General features: G+C 38.9%; 1 long non-coding RNA gene across 3 annotated transcripts in view; it reads right to left on the bottom strand.

The window, feature by feature from the left end:
- LOC108944766 (uncharacterized) overlaps positions 1–17,117 on the bottom strand; it is a 33,102-nt gene extending 15,985 nt beyond the window's left edge. For 2 of the 3 annotated variants that reach the window (XR_011410826.1, XR_011410825.1), the window contains exons 1-2: positions 11,022–11,210; positions 10,627–10,704 (exon numbers count right to left, since the gene is read on the bottom strand). This is a non-coding gene — a long non-coding RNA (uncharacterized lncRNA). Of the gene's footprint in view, positions 1–10,626; positions 10,705–11,021; positions 11,211–12,850; positions 12,953–16,934 lie in introns of those variants that run through there. The other variant, XR_011410827.1, reaches the window with a different exon arrangement.
- Positions 17,118–18,881: the final 1,764 nt, after the last annotated feature.

The raw sequence follows: 18,881 nt of genomic DNA, 5'->3' as shown, positions 1-18,881 counted from the left end.
CTGGCGTAGTTGGCGTAGTCTCTCTCATAAATTGAGCAACTTCTTGCTCTCTGTCTAAATCTCTTCCATTCCTGAGACTCGCTGTCTTTAGCTGATTTGGGTTCTGTTCCTTTGGGTTAATATTTGTATCTGCAGGCAATGTTCCTTGGGGGCGATAGTTCAAGGCCATAGACAGTTGTCCCAGTTGAGTTTCAATGCATTTGATTGTTGAATCATGTGCTGCTAACTTTTCTTGCATCTTACCATTTGTTCCAATGAGTTGTTGGAGCATACCCCTGATGTCACACAATGCTTTAGCAAAAGCATAACTCCCAATAGTGCATGGGATAGTGAAGCTACCTAGATCAGACACCTTTTGAGCCATAGGTCTTGTCACTACCGCGCTGCAAGTCTGTGTCAGAGTTACACTGGACAGGTCCTGGAAGTCAAATTTCCACGACATCAGGTCCTTCATCATTTTTGCATACCCTGGCATTTCCCTCAAAGCATCCATCAGTGGAATATTCAATTGAACCTGTCAAAGCATTTCCATGAATTTCCTATATTGATCATCTTTTTTTGTTTTTCCAATCTCTGAGGGAATGGTGCAGGAGTCAACCTCTGTCCACTACTTAATGTCTTTTCTTCATTGGAAGCTTCTGGCACAAGAGGTGCCACCTGTTCTGAGACTTGTTCATCATCCTTCTCCTTACCCTTGTCAATCTGTGCTTGTTCAATTACAACCTCGGTGAGCTCTGCTGACTCATCTGCCTCTAATGTAACTGGCGTAGTTGGCGTAGTCTCTCTCATAAATTGAGCAACTTCTTGCTCTCTGTCTAAATTTCTTCCATTCCTGAGACTCGCTGTCTTTAGCTGATTTGGGTTCTGTTCCTTTGGGTTAATATTTGTATCTGCAGGCAATGTTCGTTTGGGGCGATTGTTCAAGGCCATAGACAGCTGTCCAGTTGAGTTTCAATGCCTTTCATTGCTGAATCATGTGCTGCTAACTTTTCTTGCATCTTACCATTTGTTCCAATGAGTTGTTGCAGCATACCCCTGATGTCACACAATGCTTTAGCAAAAGCATAACTCCCAATAGTGCATGGGATAGTGAAGCTACTTGGATCAGACACCTTTTGGGCCATAGGTCTTGTCACTACCGCGCTGCAAGTCTGTGTCAGAGTTACACTAGACAGGTCCTGGAAGTCAAATTTCCACGACATCAGGTCCTTCATCATTTTTGCGTACCCAGGCATTTCCCTCAAAGCATCCTTCAGTGGAATATTCAATCGAACCTGTCAAAGCATTTCCATGAATTTCCTGTATTGATCATCTTTCTCTTGTTTTTCCAATCTCTGAGGGAATGGTGCAGGAGTCGACCTCTGTCCACTACTTGATGTCTTTTCTTTGTTGGAAGCTTCTGGCACAAGAGGTGCCACCTGTTCTGAGACTTGTTCATCATCCTTCTCCTTACCCTTGTCAACCTGTGCTTGTTCAATTACAACCTCGGTGAGCTATGCTGACTCATCTGCCTCTAATGTAACTGGCGTAGTTGGCGTAGTCTCTCTCATAAATTGAGCAACTTCTTGCTCTCTGTCTAAAGCTCTTCCATTCCTGAGACTCACTGCCTTTAGCTGATTTGGGTTCTGTTCCTTTGGGTTAATATTTGTATCTGCAGGCAATGTTCGTTTGGGGCGATTGTTCAAGGCCATAGACAGCTGTCCAATTGAGTTTCAATGCCTTTGATTGCTGAATCATGTGCTGCTAACTTTTCTTGCAGCTTACCATTTGTTCCAATGAGTTGTTGCAGCATACCCCTGATGTCACACAATGCTTTAGCAAAAGCATAACTCCCAATAGTGCATGGGATAGTGAAGCTACCTGGATCAGACACCTTTTGGGCCATAGGTCTTGTCACTACCGCGCTGCAAGTCTGTGTCAGAGTTACACTGGACAGGTCCTGGAAGTCAAATTTCCACGACATCAGGTCCTTCATCATTTTTGCGTACCCAGGCATTTCCCTCAAAGCATCCTTCAGTGGAATATTCAATCGAACCTGTCAAAGCATTTCCATGAATTTCCTGTATTGATCATCTTTCTCTTGTTTTTCCAATCTCTGAGGGAATGGTGCAGGAGTCGACCTCTGTCCACTACTTGATGTCTTTTCTTTGTTGGAAGCTTCTGGCACAAGAGGTGCCACCTGTTCTGAGACTTGTTCATCATCCTTCTCCTTACCCTTGTCAACCTGTGCTTGTTCAATTACAACCTCGGTGAGCTATGCTGACTCATCTGCCTCTAATGTAACTGGCGTAGTTGGCGTAGTCTCTCTCATAAATTGAGCAACTTCTTGCTCTCTGTCTAAAGCTCTTCCATTCCTGAGACTCACTGCCTTTAGCTGATTTGGGTTATGTTCCTTTGGGTTAATATTTGTATCTGCAGGCAATGTTCGTTTGGGGCGATTGTTCAAGGCCATAGACAGCTGTCCAATTGAGTTTCAATGCCTTTGATTGCTGAATCATGTGCTGCTAACTTTTCTTGCAGCTTACCATTTGTTCCAATGAGTTGTTGCAGCATACCCCTGATGTCACACAATGCTTTAGCAAAAGCATAACTCCCAATAGTGCATGGGATAGTAAAGCTACCTGTATCAGACACCTTTTGGGCCATATGTCTTGTCAGTACCACGTTGCAGGTATGTGTCAGAGTTACACTGGACAGGTCCTGGAAGTCAAATTTCCACGACATCAGGTCCTTCATCATTTTTGCATACCCTGGCATTTCCCTCAAAGCATCCATCAGTAGAATATTCAATTGAACCTGTCAAAGCATTTCCATGAATTTCCTGTATTGATCATCTTTCTCTTGTTTTTCCAATCTCTGAGGGAATGGTGCAGGAGTCGACCTCTGTCCACTACTTGATGTCTTTTCTTTGTTGGAAGCTTCTGGCATAAGAGGTGCCACCTGTTCTGAGACTTGTTCATCATCCTTCTCCTTACCCTTGTCAACCTGTGCTTGTTCAATTACAACCTCGGTGAGCTCTGCTGACTCATCTGCCTCTAATGTAACTGGCGTAGTTGGCGTAGTCTCTCTCATAAATTGAGCAACTTCTTGCTCTCTGTCTAAAGCTCTTCCATTCCTGAGACTCACTGCCTTTAGCTGATTTGGGTTCTGTTCCTTTGGGTTAATATTTGTATCTGCAGGCAATGTTCGTTTGGGGCGATTGTTCAAGGCCATAGACAGCTGTCCAGTTGAGTTTCAATGCCTTTGATTGCTGAATCATGTGCTGCTAACTTTTCTTGCAGCTTACCATTTGTTCCAATGAGTTGTTGCAGCATACCCCTGATGTCACACAATGCTTTAGCAAAAGCATAACTCCCAATAGTGCATGGGATAGTGAAGCTACCTGGATCAGACACCTTTTGGGCCATAGGTCTTGTCACTACCGCGCTGCAAGTCTGTGTCAGAGTTACACTGGACAGGTCCTGGAAGTCAAATTTCCACGACATCAGGTCCTTCATCATTTTTGCATACCCTGGCATTTCCCTCAAAGCATCCATCAGTAGAATATTCAATTGAACCTGTCAAAGCATTTCCATGAATTTCCTGTATTGATCATCTTTCTCTTGTTTTTCCAATCTCTGAGGGAATGGTGCAGGAGTCAACCTCTGTCCACTACTTGATGTCTTTTCTTTGTTGGAAGCTTCTAGCGCAAGAGGTGCCACATGTTCTGAGACTTGTTCATCATCCTTCTCCTTACCCTTGTCAACCTGTGCTTGTTCAATTACAACATCGGTGAGCTCTGCTGACTCATCTGCCTCTAATGTAACTGGCGTAGTTGGCGTAGTCTCTCTCATAAATTGAGCAACTTCTTGCTCTCTGTCTAAATCTCTTCCATTCCTGAGACTCGCTGTCTTTAGCTGATTTGGGTTCTGTTCCTTTGGGTTAATATTTGTATCTGCAGGCAATGTTCGTTTGGGGCGATTGTTCAAGGCCATAGACAGCTGTCCAGTTGAGTTTCAATGCCTTTGATTGCTGAATCATGTGCTGCTAACTTTTCTTGCAGCTTACCATTTGTTCCAATGAGTTGTTGCAGCATACCCCTGATGTCACACAATACTTTAGCAAAAGCATAACTCCCAATAGTGCATGGGATAGTGAAGCTACCTGTATCAGACACCTTTTGGGCCATATGTCTTGTCACTACCACGTTGCAGGTATGTGTCAGAGTTACACTGGACAGGTCCTTGAAGTCAAATTTCCAAGACATCAGGTCCTTCATCATTTTTGCATAACCTGGCATTTCCCTCAAAGCATCCATCAGTGGAATATTCAATTGAACCTGTCAAAGCATTTCCATGAATTTCCTCTATTGATCATCTTTCTTTTGTTTTTCCAATCTCTGAGTGAATGGTGCAGGAGTCAACCTCTGTCCACTACTTGATGTCTTTTCTTTGTTGGAAGCTTCTAGCGCAAGAGGTGCCACATGTTCTGAGACTTGTTCATCATACTTCTCCTTACCCTTGTCAACCTGTGCTTGTTCAAATACAACCTCGGTGAGCTCTGCTGACTCATCTGCCTCTAATGTAACTGGCGTAGTTGGCGTAGTCTCTCTCATAAATTGAGCAACTTCTTGCTCTCTGTCTAAATCTCTTCCATTCCTGAGACTCGCTGTCTTTAGCTGATTTGGGTTCTGTTCCTTTGGGTTAATATTTGTATCTGCAGGCAATGTTCCTTGGGGGCGATAGTTCAAGGCCATAGACAGTTGTCCCAGTTGAGTTTCAATGCATTTGATTGTTGAATCATGTGCTGCTAACTTTTCTTGCATCTTACCATTTGTTCCAATGAGTTGTTGGAGCATACCCCTGATGTCACACAATGCTTTAGCAAAAGCATAACTCCCAATAGTGCATGGGATAGTGAAGCTACCTAGATCAGACACCTTTTGAGCCATAGGTCTTGTCACTACCGCGCTGCAAGTCTGTGTCAGAGTTACACTGGACAGGTCCTGGAAGTCAAATTTCCACGACATCAGGTCCTTCATCATTTTTGCATACCCTGGCATTTCCCTCAAAGCATCCATCAGTAGAATATTCAATTGAACCTGTCAAAGCATTTCCATGAATTTCCTGTATTGATCATCTTTCTCTTGTTTTTCCAATCTCTGAGGGAATGGTGCAGGAGTCGACCTCTGTCCACTACTTGATGTCTTTTCTTTGTTGGAAGCTTCTGGCACAAGAGGTGCCACCTGTTCTGAGACTTGTTCATCATCCTTCTCCTTACCCTTGTCAACCTGTGCTTGTTCAATTACAACCTCGGTGAGCTATGCTGACTCATCTGCCTCTAATGTAACTGGTGTAGTTGGCGTAGTCTCTCTCATAAATTGAGCAACTTCTTGCTCTCTGTCTAAAGCTCTTCCATTCCTGAGACTCACTGTCTTTAGCTGATTTGGGTTCTGTTCCTTTGGGTTAATATTTGTATCTGCAGGCAATGTTCGTTTGGGGCGATTGTTCAAGGCCATAGACAGCTGTCCAGTTGAGTTTCAATGCCTTTGATTGCTGAATCACGTGCTGCTAACTTTTCTTGCAGCTTACCATTTGTTCCAATGAGTTGTTGCAGCATACCCCTGATGTCACACAATGCTTTAGAAAAAGCATAACTCCCAATAGTGCATGGGATAGTGAAGCTACCTGTATCAGACACCTTTTGGGCCATATGTCTTGTCACTACCACGTTGCAGGTATGTGTCAGAGTTATACTGGACAGGTCCTGGAAGTCAAATTTCCACGACATCAGGTCCTGGAAGTCAAATTTCCACGACATCAGGTCCTTCATCATTTTTGCATACCCTGGCATTTCCCTCAAAGCATCCATCAGTAGAATATTCAATTGAACCTGTCAAAGCATTTCCATGAATTTCCTGTATTGTTCATCTTTCTCTTGTTTTTCCAATCTCTGAGGGATTGGTGCAGGAGTCGACCTCTGTCCACTACTTGATGTCTTTTCTTTGTTGGAAGCTTCTGGCACAAGAGGTGCCACCTGTTCTGAGACTTGTTCATCATCCTTCTCCTTACCCTTGTCAACCTGTGCTTGTTCAATTACAACCTCGGTGAGCTCTGCTGACTCATCTGCCTCTAATGTAACTGGCGTAGTTGGCGTAGTCTCTCTCATAAATTGAGCAACTTCTTGCTCTCTGTCTAAAGCTCTTCCATTCCTGAGACTCACTGCCTTTAGCTGATTTGGGTTCTGTTCCTTTGGGTTAATATTTTGTATCTGCAGGCAATGTTCGTTTGGGGCGATTGTTCAAGGCCATAGACAGCTGTCCAGTTGAGTTTCAATGCCTTTGATTGCTGAATCATGTGCTGCTAACTTTTCTTGCAGCTTACCATTTGTTCCAATGAGTTGTTGCAGCATACCACTGATGTCACACAATGCTTTAGCAAAAGCATAACTCCCAATAGTGCATGGGATAGTGAAGCTACCTGTATCAGACACCTTTTGGGACATATGTTTTGTCACTACCACGTTGCAGGTATGTGTCAGAGTTACACTGGACAGGTCCTGGAAGTCAAATTTCCACGACATCAGGTCCTTCGTCATTTTTGCATACCCTGGCATTTCCCTCAAAGCATCCATCAGTAGAATATTCAATTGAACCTGTCAAAGCATTTCCATGAATTTCCTGTATTGATCATCTTTCTCTTATTTTTCCAATCTCTGAGGGATTGGTGCAGGAGTCGACCTCTGTCCACTACTTGATGTCTTTTCTTTGTTGGAAGCTTCTGGCACAAGAGGTGCCACCTGTTCTGAGATTTGTTCATCATCCTTCTCCTTACCCTTGTCAACCTGTGCTTGTTCAATTACAACCTCGGTGAGCTCTGCTGACTCATCTGCCTCTAATGTAACTGGCGTAGTTGGCGTAGTCTCTCTCATAAATTGAGCAACTTCTTGGCATTAAGCCTTCGCAAACGCATCTCGTGTCTCGCAAACGCGAAGGGCAGAGGTCTGAAGGCATCGCGAACGCGATGAGGATATCGCGAACGCGAAGAAGGAATCTTGGCAGCACATTTTTTTTGTGCTTCGCGAATGCGATGCAGGAATTTCTGGGCAGAATTAAAAGTTCCAAAACTGAGGTTTTGAGTTAATAACACAAAATCAAATTGGGAGCTCGGTAGAAGGTGATTTTTGAAGAGATTCTTGCGTGGGTGTTTGGGGTAAGTGATTCTTATCCAGTTTTGATTAATTTCCATGATTATGTCTTTGAATCCATCATTTAATGGGTGAATTAAGTTGAAACATTTAGAAAACCCTTTTAGTTTAATTTGAAGATTTGATAGTCGAGTTGAGGTCGGATTTTGGTAAAATTGATATGGTTAGACTCGTGGTTGAATGGGCTTTCGGATTTTGTAACTTTTGTCGAGTTTCGAGATGTGGGCCCCACAGACGATTTTTGAGATAATTTTCAAATTTTTATGGAAAATTAGTATTTTCTTATGGAATTAATTTCAATAAATTTTATTGACTGAATCGAATTAATTGTGGCTAGATTCGAGGGGTTTGGAGGCCAATTCATGAGGCAAAGGCATACCGGAGTAAAGAATTACACGGTTTGAGGTAAGTAACACTTCTAAACTTGGTTCTGAGGGTATGAATCCCTGAATTTGGTATGATATAAATTGTTTGGAGGTGACACACACTATAGGTGACGAGCATGTGGACGTGCACCATATAAGTTGTGTCTTGAATAAATCTTGTGCAGTTGTAAGATTAATGAATCATGTTATTATCTGAACATTCTCCACGTGTTAGAGAAATTGAGCTGAGACTCCTATTAAAGATCATGTTTAGGCTACGTGCCAATATTTTGGGACCCATGGGGTCGTGTTGCTGTTGAATTAATTGTTCAAAAATATACATTTCACACTCAGTAATATTTATCCATTGTGAGGATATTTATGGGATTGAGCTGCGCGACGCAGCAGGCCATAATGGCTTTATACATTACTATTATATGGATCGGGGCTACCCACCTGCAGCAGGCCTTATAGGCTTTACTATTTTATGGATCGGGGCTGCCCGCCTGCAACAGGCCTTATAGGCTTTACTATTATACGTATCAGGATTGCCCGCCTGCAGTAGGCCATATTGGCTTTATATAGCGCTTGGGCTGAATGAGCCCCTCCGGAGTCTGTACACCCCCAGTGAGCGTAGATGATTATATATATTCGAGATGAACTTCCCAGGGCATGGGCTTGCCTTACTTAGATGATTATATATATTCGGGATGGATTTCCCAGGGCATGGACTTGCCTTACTTATTTGTATTGTAATGAGTTTATCTGGACATGGATCTTGTCCGTATCAGTTATATTTGGGGATAAAATTATCCCAGGGCTGGATTGGCCTTATACGATACTGAGTGACTAACTGTTAATCGATGTGTATTTACATACGGGTTGGAATACCCCTGGGCTAGATTGGCCATAAACTGTACCGAGTGACCGAATAATTTGTGACCAGTATTTACATGAGGTCTTTCTACTGAGATGTCATATTCCTCATATCATGCAATATTGATCTATTTCACTTGTACTGAATTTTACTGTTGAACTTGAAAGCATGCCTACATTTTTATACCATTATTTATACCAGACTGTACCTGCGGAGCTCGTCACTACTTTCAGCCTAGAGGTTAGTTTTGTTACTTATTGAGTTGGTTGTACTCATACTACACTCTGCACCTTGTGGCAGTTCCAGGTGCTTCCAGACACGGCGGCTGTTAGACCTCAGTGTGTCAGTTGGAGACTATCAGGGTAGCTACCTGGCGTCTGCTGACCTTGTCTCTCTTTCCTTCAGTTATTGTACTGTTCTACACTTTCAGACAGTGGTTTTTATCAGTCAGACATTGTATTCATATTAGATGCTCATGTACTCTGTGACACCGGGTTTTGGGAGTGTTATATTTGTATTTGTGAGATTTCTTCCGCTGAATTTAATTATCATGTTTTCAAACTTAAAAGATATGGTGGTTTATTGAGATTATCGGCTTGCCTAGTATTGACATAGGCGCCACCACGACAAGTGAGATTTTGGGTCGTGAGAGTTTTCTTTTGAACCAAGTAATTGCTACTTCATTTGGAGAGATGCTCTTTCTTGATTTTGGATATGCTTGGCTCTACCACAAGATCGAGTGTTCAATTTGATGCATGCTCTAGAGATACTTGGGCTTAATGAATGTTTGGTCAACCTTTCGTATTTCCTTTATCATGCAGAATATTGAGTCTTGATTTGCAAGGTGGATTGGAATACTTTGTTGATAAAATCGATTTGCACATATGAGTTTTACTCCTTAAACATATTGGTTTTTTCAAATCCTCGTGTGTATTTCTTGCCAAGTGAATATTTAATTTATAGAGTGAATGGTCTTTAGTGGATGTTATGATACTTGGGTTTATCATAACATTGTTCTAGGAAGCATGTTGGAAACTTTTGTTTAGATAGTTATTATTATGGTTAATCTAACACTACTACAAATTCGGGAAAACCGATCAAAGTCGGTCGGTAATGGCCAATAACCGTCTAAAACGTGACCATTAACGTGTGGTCGATAATTTGAAGGTCGGAAAAGCATACCGATCAAAATTGATCGAAAATTACCGACCAACATTGGTGGGTATGCTCTACACGACCATCTGACGATTTAATTGACTTACCGACCAACATTGGTCGGAATATTATTTTAATAATTTAATTTTACCGACCAACGTTGGTAGGTGTTTTAAATTTATTAATTTTATATTTTTTTATAAATAATTAAAATTTAAAAATACCGACCAACGTTGGTCGGTAATCTGGACAGGGCAGACAACTTACCGACCAAAGTTGTTCGGTAATGTTGAATTTCTGGGAATTCAATGTGCATTAACCGACCAATATTGGTCGGTAATTTATAATTTAATTTTTTTTTATTAGTCATCGACCAAGGTTGGTCAGTTTTCTAGGATTAATTTTGACAGAAAATGCCTATTTTTGTAGCTACACCACCAGCCAAATAAAAACAGCATACCAATACCCCCAATTCACATCTAATAACCACTAATTCACCACATACAACCCCTAATTCACCACAAATCCAACCAAATATCCAACAACAACAACCAAACATCTAATTAATACTTTAAAACTAACAAATTAAAGTTCAATTAAACATCACAATCCAAAACCAAGCAAAAACTAAGTACGTACAACAAGTTCAAAATTGTTCAATCTAATTCAAAACTAGTTCTGTTAGTCTAGTTCAAAGTATATCAAAGTATTGGTCAAGGGGTATTTTCTACAACATCATCACCATCTGATGAACTTTCATCTACAAGACAGTATAGACAACGGTCTTGTGGAGGACGTGAAGAACGATCACGGGTCGGACTAGAGGAACGATCACGGGGAGGACGAGAGGAATGCATTTTAACTATATATAGCTTGTTATAGTATATGTTAGTGTATTCATTATTTGTATTACAAAATAAAGTGTTAACGGATGATATTTATATTATTTAGATAGTAAATATTAATGTGATTCAAAAGTTTGACCATGTTTGACATATGAACCGACTGAATGCATTTTAACTAATTGAGTATTCAAAATCGTACCTATTCTTGGACTCCTTCAGTTTCGATGGCTGGTCGGAAGGAGGAAGAGAGAGACGATGTGCACTCCACGAGAGAAAACTGGAAAATTAGAAAGAAAGAAAAATTAAAAACGAGAGAACACAAATGTGCACTCCACGAATCTAACCAAGATTTCTAATGTTCTCCACGAATCTTTTCCCCTTACTAGTACTACTACTTCATTCAAAGCAAGATTTATAACCAACACTTGAGCTATCAGTGTTTTAAATTCCTCTAAATAATTCAGAAAATAATAGAGAAAAAGGCAAACAAAATGCAACCATTGAAAGAAGCAGCAACAACCTAAACAAAATTGGGATGAAAATCTAAAAGAAGCAACAACAATCGAAACAAAATTGGGAGAAAAGAAAAATTACCTGTCCCTCAGGCTGGTCATCGCTGGGAAGCGGAGGAAGAGAGAGAGATGATGGCTGGTCGGAAGGAGGAACAGAGAGACGATGGCTGAGGGTTGGACGCCGTTAGAGGGAGGAAAAGAGAAAGAATAGGGAGAAAAGAAAAAATACTTAAGGTTAGGGTTTCTTTATGTAACCGAAAGTGTATTTCAACTAATTGTATGAATTATATTAATAACATGTTTACATCCAATGTGCAGGTCTTATTCAAGCTAATATATCAATTACTTATAAGTATTATTATATAAAATATCAAATTGACAATTAATTAAATTCTAACTAACAAATTACTATGAATCAATAAAAATCAAACTAATATTTTACAAAAATCTAACATATAATTGTATAATATAATTCTGCTTAGTGTAATATTTCACAAAACTCCATTAATATAATTCTCAAATTTAGAACAAATCACAAGCTAATGATATCTTTAACATATCTTAGGCTTACACAAAGTAATTTTCAATGAATTAGCTAATTAATTATTAATACCAATTAACGATGCCACTAATATATTTCTACTTACTTTAGTTATCAATTTAAGATAATTAAATAATCACTAAGATTTTTCACGTATACCATTAATAAACTTCTACTTAGTGTATAATTAACAATGTATAGGCTAGTGAATCACTAACATTACTTAAGGATATATCCTTAGTACGCACACTTCTACTTAGTGTAATTATCAATATCTATAAGCTAATTGTAACTAGTACACGTCTATACTTAACTAGATAATTTTGCCCATGCGATTTGTAGTCTAAACTTATTTTTATTTGTCACAAAAGATTAGCAAATGATTTTGCTGATGCTATCAGTGATCTCTATTTGTGTAGTAGTGAAAGAGTTGCAACTTGGAGTGCAATGTGTTTGTAGTAATGAATAAGGGCAAAGCTGCTGCAAGAATGACAATTGTGTTTGTATATCTGTCTTGAGATTACAAGGTTAAGAAATTAGAAATTTCATCATGTATCTAGAGTAATGTTGAAAAACTTCATTGTTTGCGGAAGAAAAAGAAGAAGAAGTTAATAATACATGGTATAAAAGGTGATGAATAAGATAAAGAGTAGTATATGAAGAGAAGAGACAAAACGTTACAAATATTATTTCAGCGCAAAGAATCAGCATTTTATATTAAGGATAGCGGAATAAAATCCATATTGTTTATGTCATGCATATCTATGTGTTGATCCCCACTCATTTTCTTCAAAACAATAAACAAAGATATAAACAAATTACACAAACTCAATAAACACCAGGAATGCACCAAACATGGTGTTAATAATGAGAGAAGTTACGTGAAGAATAGACTACCAACTGCACTTTATTTCCTCATAAATTACATTTTAGAGATAATGCCAACATCTGAGTAAGCATCATTTGGGATTAGACACATAAACATGTATTTTAACTGACCAAAAGAGAAGTATTTGTTAATCCTAACTGCTGGAAAAATACAGGATATTCGGGCACACTCAGACATCAACTTCCGGACTGCAAGGTAAAAAAAGAGCTTCCACCTCGCTAAGGTTAACTTCCTCCGAGTAAGATGGATTGTCTCTATCGACAATACAATATGGTGGGTCTAACAGGACAATGAAGCTGCATTATTGGAAAAAAAAAGAATAAATAAACTAGGAACTTAATTCAATCTTTAAGAAGATGACACTACGCCTCAACTAAGTTCAGTCGAAAATCCTTAGCAAAAAATGCACTACACTAAAGAAACCACAAAACCAACATTTATGCAGTTACAGTATCATGCGTTTGCAATGCAAGAAACAAACTTGTTCCTTGTGCAGTAAGACTGCTCGGAAATCTTCAGCAAAGTTGCTCCGTTGACCAGACTTTATAGCGATGCGATATTCAGTTCTCATGACACCATTGACCTGTGAACAACAGAGAGGGAAGATTATAACGTTCGTGAATAGGAAAGAATCTGTAGGAAGAAAAGTAGTAGGAAAAATTCACAACTTAGGGAGAAGCTCACAGTGGACAAATGATTCTCATTTTTACTACGTGCAGATGCAACTGCAGAAATAAGCTTTTGGTGAAACAGAGATGTAACGACCCGACTGGTCATTTTGAATATTTACGCTCCTTTCAACTATTTGAAGTCTTGAATAACTTCCTAGAGGGTATTATGACTTGTGTAAATTGTTTGTTTTGGCTTTAAGGTATTTCAGAGTTAGTTTGGAAGAATGAATTTTCATGTTGGAAGCTTAAGTTGAAATAGTTGACCGGATATTGACTTATGTGTAAACAACTTCGGAATTTAATTCTGATGATTTCAATAGCTCCGTATGGTGATTTTGGAATTAGGAGCGTGTCCGAAAAATTATTTGGAGGTACGAAGTGGAATTAGGCTTGAAATGCCGAAAGTTGAATTTTTGGAAGTTTAACCGGGGGTTGACTTTTTGATATCGGGGTCGGATTCTGATTCTGAAAATTGAAATACCTCCGTTATGTCATTTATGACTTGTGTGCAAAATTTGAGGTCAATCGGACGTGATTAGATAGGTTTCGGCATTGTTTGTAGAAATGGAAAGTTTCAAAGTTCATTAGACTTGAATCTATGTGTGATTCGTGTTTTTATTGTTGTTGGATATGATTTGAAGACTCGACTAAATTCGTATGATATTTTAGGACTTGTTGATATATTTGGTTGAGGTCCCGAGGGCCTCGGGTTAGTTTCAGATGGTTAACGAATCAAAAAGTGGACTAAAATAGCTTCTACAATTTTCTTGTGCTTCAAATTCCTTCGCCCTGAATCGTGCCTAGAATAGGGCCATGATCGAGCCCAGGATCGAGACCACGATCGAAGGCAGGATCGAGGACCAGGGTCGAGGGCCATGAGTGAGGGCCATGATCGAGGGTTTTGGTTTTAAGATATTCCGGAGTTAGATTGGAAGAATGAATTTTCATGTTGGAAGCTTAAGTTGAAATAGTTGACCGGATATTGACTTATGTGTAAACAACCTCGGAATTTAATTCTGATGATTCCAATAGCTTCGTATAATGATTTTGGAGTTAGAAGCGCATCCGAAAAATTATTTGGAGGTCCGTAGTGGAATTATGCTTGAAATGTCGGAAGTTGAATTTTGGGAAGTTTGACCGGGGGGGGGTTGACTTTTTTTATCTCGGGGTCGGAATCCGATTCTGAAAATTGGAATACCTCCGTTATGTCATTTATGACTTGTGTGCAAAATTTGAGGTCAATCGGACGTGATTAGATAGGTTTCGGCGTTGTTTGTAGAAATGGAAAGTTTCAAAGTTTAATGGCTTGAATCTATGTGTGATTCGTGTTTTTAGTGTTGTTGGATGTGATTTGAAAACTCGACTAACTTCGTATGATGTTTTAGGACTTGTTGGTATATTTGGTTGAGGCCCCGAGGGCCTCGGGTGAGTTTCGGATGGTTAACGAATCAAAAAGTGGACTAAAATAGCTACTGCAATTTTCTTTTGCTGCAAATTCCTTCGCCCAGAATCGAGCCCAAAATTTCTCAGAATAGAGCCTTGAATCGTGCCCAGAAAAGGGCCATGATCGAGCCCAGGATCGAAGCCACGATCGAAGGCAGGATCGAAGACCAGGGTCGAGGGCCATGATCGAGGGCAAGGATCTAGGGCCCAAGATTGAAGCCACGATTGAAGGCAAGATCGAAGGCTTGGGTCGAGGACCATGATCGAGGGCCAGGATCGAGGGCTAGGATCGAGGAACACGATCGAAGGCCCAGGATCGAGGGTTGTCTGGGCAGAATTATAAAGCAGGGACTTCGTTCCCTTCGCCATTTTTCACAAATTAGAGCTTGAGAAGAGGCGATTTTTGATAGATTTTCAAGGAAAACTTGAGGTAAGTCCCTTGTGATCATTTTTACTCCATAATATTGAATTATCATCGAGTAATCCGACTAGATTACATGATTTTGAGGTGTAAATCTGAGATTTGAACTTAGAAATTTGGAAATAAGATTTGTAGATTTGAGGGTCGAGTTGAGGTCGGATTTTGGTAAAATTGGTATGGGTAGACTCGTGGTTAAATGGGCTTTCGGATTTTGTAACTTTTGTAGGGTTCTGATACATGGCCCCCACAGGCGATTTTTGAGCTAAAATTCTGTTTTATCGAAAATTTGTATTTTCTTATGGAATTAGTTCATATAAATTTTATTTACTGAAACGAATTATTTATGACTAGATTCGAGGCATTCGGAGGCCGATTTGTGAGGCAAAGACATAGCAGAGTAAAGAATTTCATGCTCTGATGTAAGTAACAGTTTTAAATCTGGTCTTGAGAGTATGAAACCCCGGAATTTCATATCATGTGATTACTTTGGAGGTGACACACATGCTAGGTGACGGGCGTGTGGGCGTGCACCGAGGAGATTGTGACTTGGTCCGTCCCGTGAAAATTGTAAAACTGAATAACTTGTTGATAGTCATGTGCTATCTATGTGTTGTGTAAATTTGACTATAAGTTATGCTAGATACCATGCTTAGGCTATATGTTGGAATTGTTGGGACCCACAGAGGTCGTGTACATGTTAAATTATCTGCTTAAATTATTGTTTTGTACTCAGTGACAACTTACTTGATTATTTTATTCCAGTCTCTATTTGTTCATTATTGATGTATCATATCATTGTTGTTTGGGCTGTTTTTATAACATGTTGAGAGCTCAAGAAACTGGAGATCTTTATGACTGAGTGAGGCCGAGGCCCTGATTGTGAGATGTTATACTATAGCAGGTGAGTTGGCCGTGCAACACGTGAGTTGGCCGTGCAGATCCTTATATTATACTATAGCACGTAAGTTGGCTGTGCATCACGTGAGTTGGCCGTGCGGATCCTTATATTATACAAGAGCACGTGAGTTGGCCGTGCAGATCCAGATATTTATATTATAGCACATGAGTTATCCGCGCAGCACGTGAGTTGTCCGTGCAGATTATAACGCTTGGGCTGTAGGAGCGCCTTCGAAGTCTGTACACCCCGAGTGAGCGCGGGTACCCATTGAGTGTGAGTGCTGAGGGATGGGAGCCCAGTGAATGATTGTTGTCCTGAGAGGTTATACTTGTTTTTCATTGGTTGATGCACTTCGTTGCTATCTCTTGTTGTGGTGAAATTTCTGAAAAATTCTATATCCGGATTACATGAACTTGAATTGTATAAAATTAATTTGACTTAAACTGCCGTATTTGAAAGCATGTCTATTCTTTGCTGGAATTACTAAAAATGAATTATAATTCTATAGCTTGTCACTATTTTCAGTTCCTTATTTATTATTGTTACTTGCTGAGTTGGTTGTACTCATACTATATCCTGCACTTCGTGTGCAGATCCAGGTACTTCTGGATATAGCGGGTGTTGATTCTCTCATGCAGTTGATCTTCCGGAGATTCAGAGGTAGCTGCCGTGTTTCGCAGACCTTGTCTCTCTTTCCCTACCTCCTTGTTTACTCTATTTTGGTCTTAGACTATTATAGACCTTATGTTCCAGACTTGTATCCATATTAGATGCTCATGTACTCAGTGACACCAGATTTTGGGGGGACTATTCGTATCAATATTTGTGGGATTTTGTATTGTATTTAAATATTATATTTTCAAACTTAAGAGAGATTGTGGTTTATTGAGATTTTCGGCTTACCTAGTAACAAGATAGGCACCATCACGACAAGTTGAGATTTTGGATCGTGACAAGAGAGAGAAAGGGTCTCGCTTTCTGAGCCCTTGCAGAGTATCATTGGTCCATTTTGCCAATGTCAAGAAGATGAACTCACACATGAAAATGAAAATAAAGCATGGCTCTAAAATATACTCATCGATTGGAAAATAAATTATAGGATTTATTTTTATGGAGAAGCAAATAACCTTACCCAATGTATCAGCACTTTGGTTATGATTTTCTAGCTCCTCTATTATCTCTCTAATAAACTTGTTACCAGCAAAAGTAGTACTTATTGTGGGTAAAAGCGACTTCAAACGGGATTGTGAATCCGGGCTGCTGCTGTATTTTGCCAACAATTCGTTTATCTCCTCATCTTCATCCTTAGAGTTGCTTTAAAAAAACAGAATAACCTATTTTAAAGTTGTAACATGTAAGTGAAATGATTTATATCAGTAGCACAATACACATTTATCAGAATGCATAAGATACAATGCTCTGAAGCATCTGAGGAAAAATGGTCTATACCAGATGTGGCTCATGAAGTGATTATTAGGGTCCAGCAATAGAAGCACTAAAAAAGCTTCAAATATTGGGAATATGTTCCTCCAAGGCAAAACATCAAAGGATTTGAAGAGACCGGAGTTTGATATAGCTTATGCGTCGCTTATTGCATTTGCAATCTCCCTTCCACCATCAATAATGGCTTGAAGGTTCAAACTATGAATAAGATTCTGACCAAAAAGGTTCTGTTAGTCATCAAATGTATTTTCAAATACGAACATTTAGATAGATATGTTAATACAAAATAGTAATGAGTGTTTAAAAGTTTGTTGGAGAAATTACAATCAATACCAACAAGACTTACCGGTAAAAACTTTAACTTCACCTGATCAGTTATTTCTATTCATATATAAGTTACAACATTGGTCTCTATTGTCTCTCCGGAGATAAGTTCAACATATAGTGTCAGATGTAATTTCTCTCTTTGGCTGTATTTTATGTTGCAAATGCTTTTTTCTTGAGGACTTGAGATTCTTTTATATCAGCAGTAGTCTAAAATATTTACATGTCTTACCTATGATGTCCTGAAAGATAAATAAGATTGACAAAAAAATATAATAGATTACAATACGTGTTCGTACTAAATGCCAAAAGAGTTGATTAAATTGAACTAATGAAGATACTTATTCCACTCGAGAAAGAATAAGCAACTTTTAATGATTCAACAAAGAATACTGTAATTTTAGCTTCTGTCAAATATATATGAGGCCAATTATTAGTATGTATTCATAATAGTTGTTACTTTAGTTACCTGTGGAGAGGTGTATGACTTGCCGAGATTCTAATTAATATCTGCTCCTGAGATGATACAAGCACTTTCGGATTGGGTATGCGGGAAATGTTGATCTAATTATTATGTTTTAGAAATATTTTAAAGAAAAAATATGAGTCAAACGACAATAGAAAGTCTACGACTAAAAGTGGTCACAGAAATCATCACATATCCCTAAAGCAACATGAAAGATGATATGACTCTTTCAGTTTATGTTGGATTTAAAAGACAGCTAAAGCTTAGGCCGCAACTCTCTTATTTTAGTTTTAACTTTTCCATGGAACCATGACAATTCAAAACCAATGTGCAGGTCTTATTCAAGCTAATATATCAATTACTTATAAGTATTATTATATAAAATATCAAATTGACAATTAATTAAATTCTAACTAACAAATTACTATGAATCAGTAAAAATCAAACTAATATTTTACAAAAATCTAACATATAATTGTATAATATAATTCTGCTTAGTGTAATATTTCACAAAAATCCATTAATATAATTCTCAAATTTAGAACAAATCACAAGCTAATGATATCTTTAACATATCTTAGGCTTACACTTTACTTTGTGTAATTTTCAATGAATTAGCTAATTAATTATTAATACCAATTAACGATGCCACTAATATATTTCTACTTACTTTAGTTATCAATTTAAGATAATTAAATAATCACTAAGATTTTTCACGTATACCATTAATAAACTTCTACTTAGTGTATAATTAACAATGTATAGGCTAGTGAATCACTAACATTACTTAAGGATATATCCTTAGTACGCACACTTCTACTTAGTGTAATTATCAATATCTATAAG

Source organism: Nicotiana tomentosiformis, chromosome 9 (assembly GCF_000390325.3).
Source record: "Nicotiana tomentosiformis chromosome 9, ASM39032v3, whole genome shotgun sequence".
Classification (NCBI taxonomy): domain Eukaryota; kingdom Viridiplantae; phylum Streptophyta; class Magnoliopsida; order Solanales; family Solanaceae; genus Nicotiana; species Nicotiana tomentosiformis.
The sequence above is the reverse complement of the archived record's forward strand: the minus strand, read 5'-3'. Positions and strand labels throughout refer to the sequence as shown.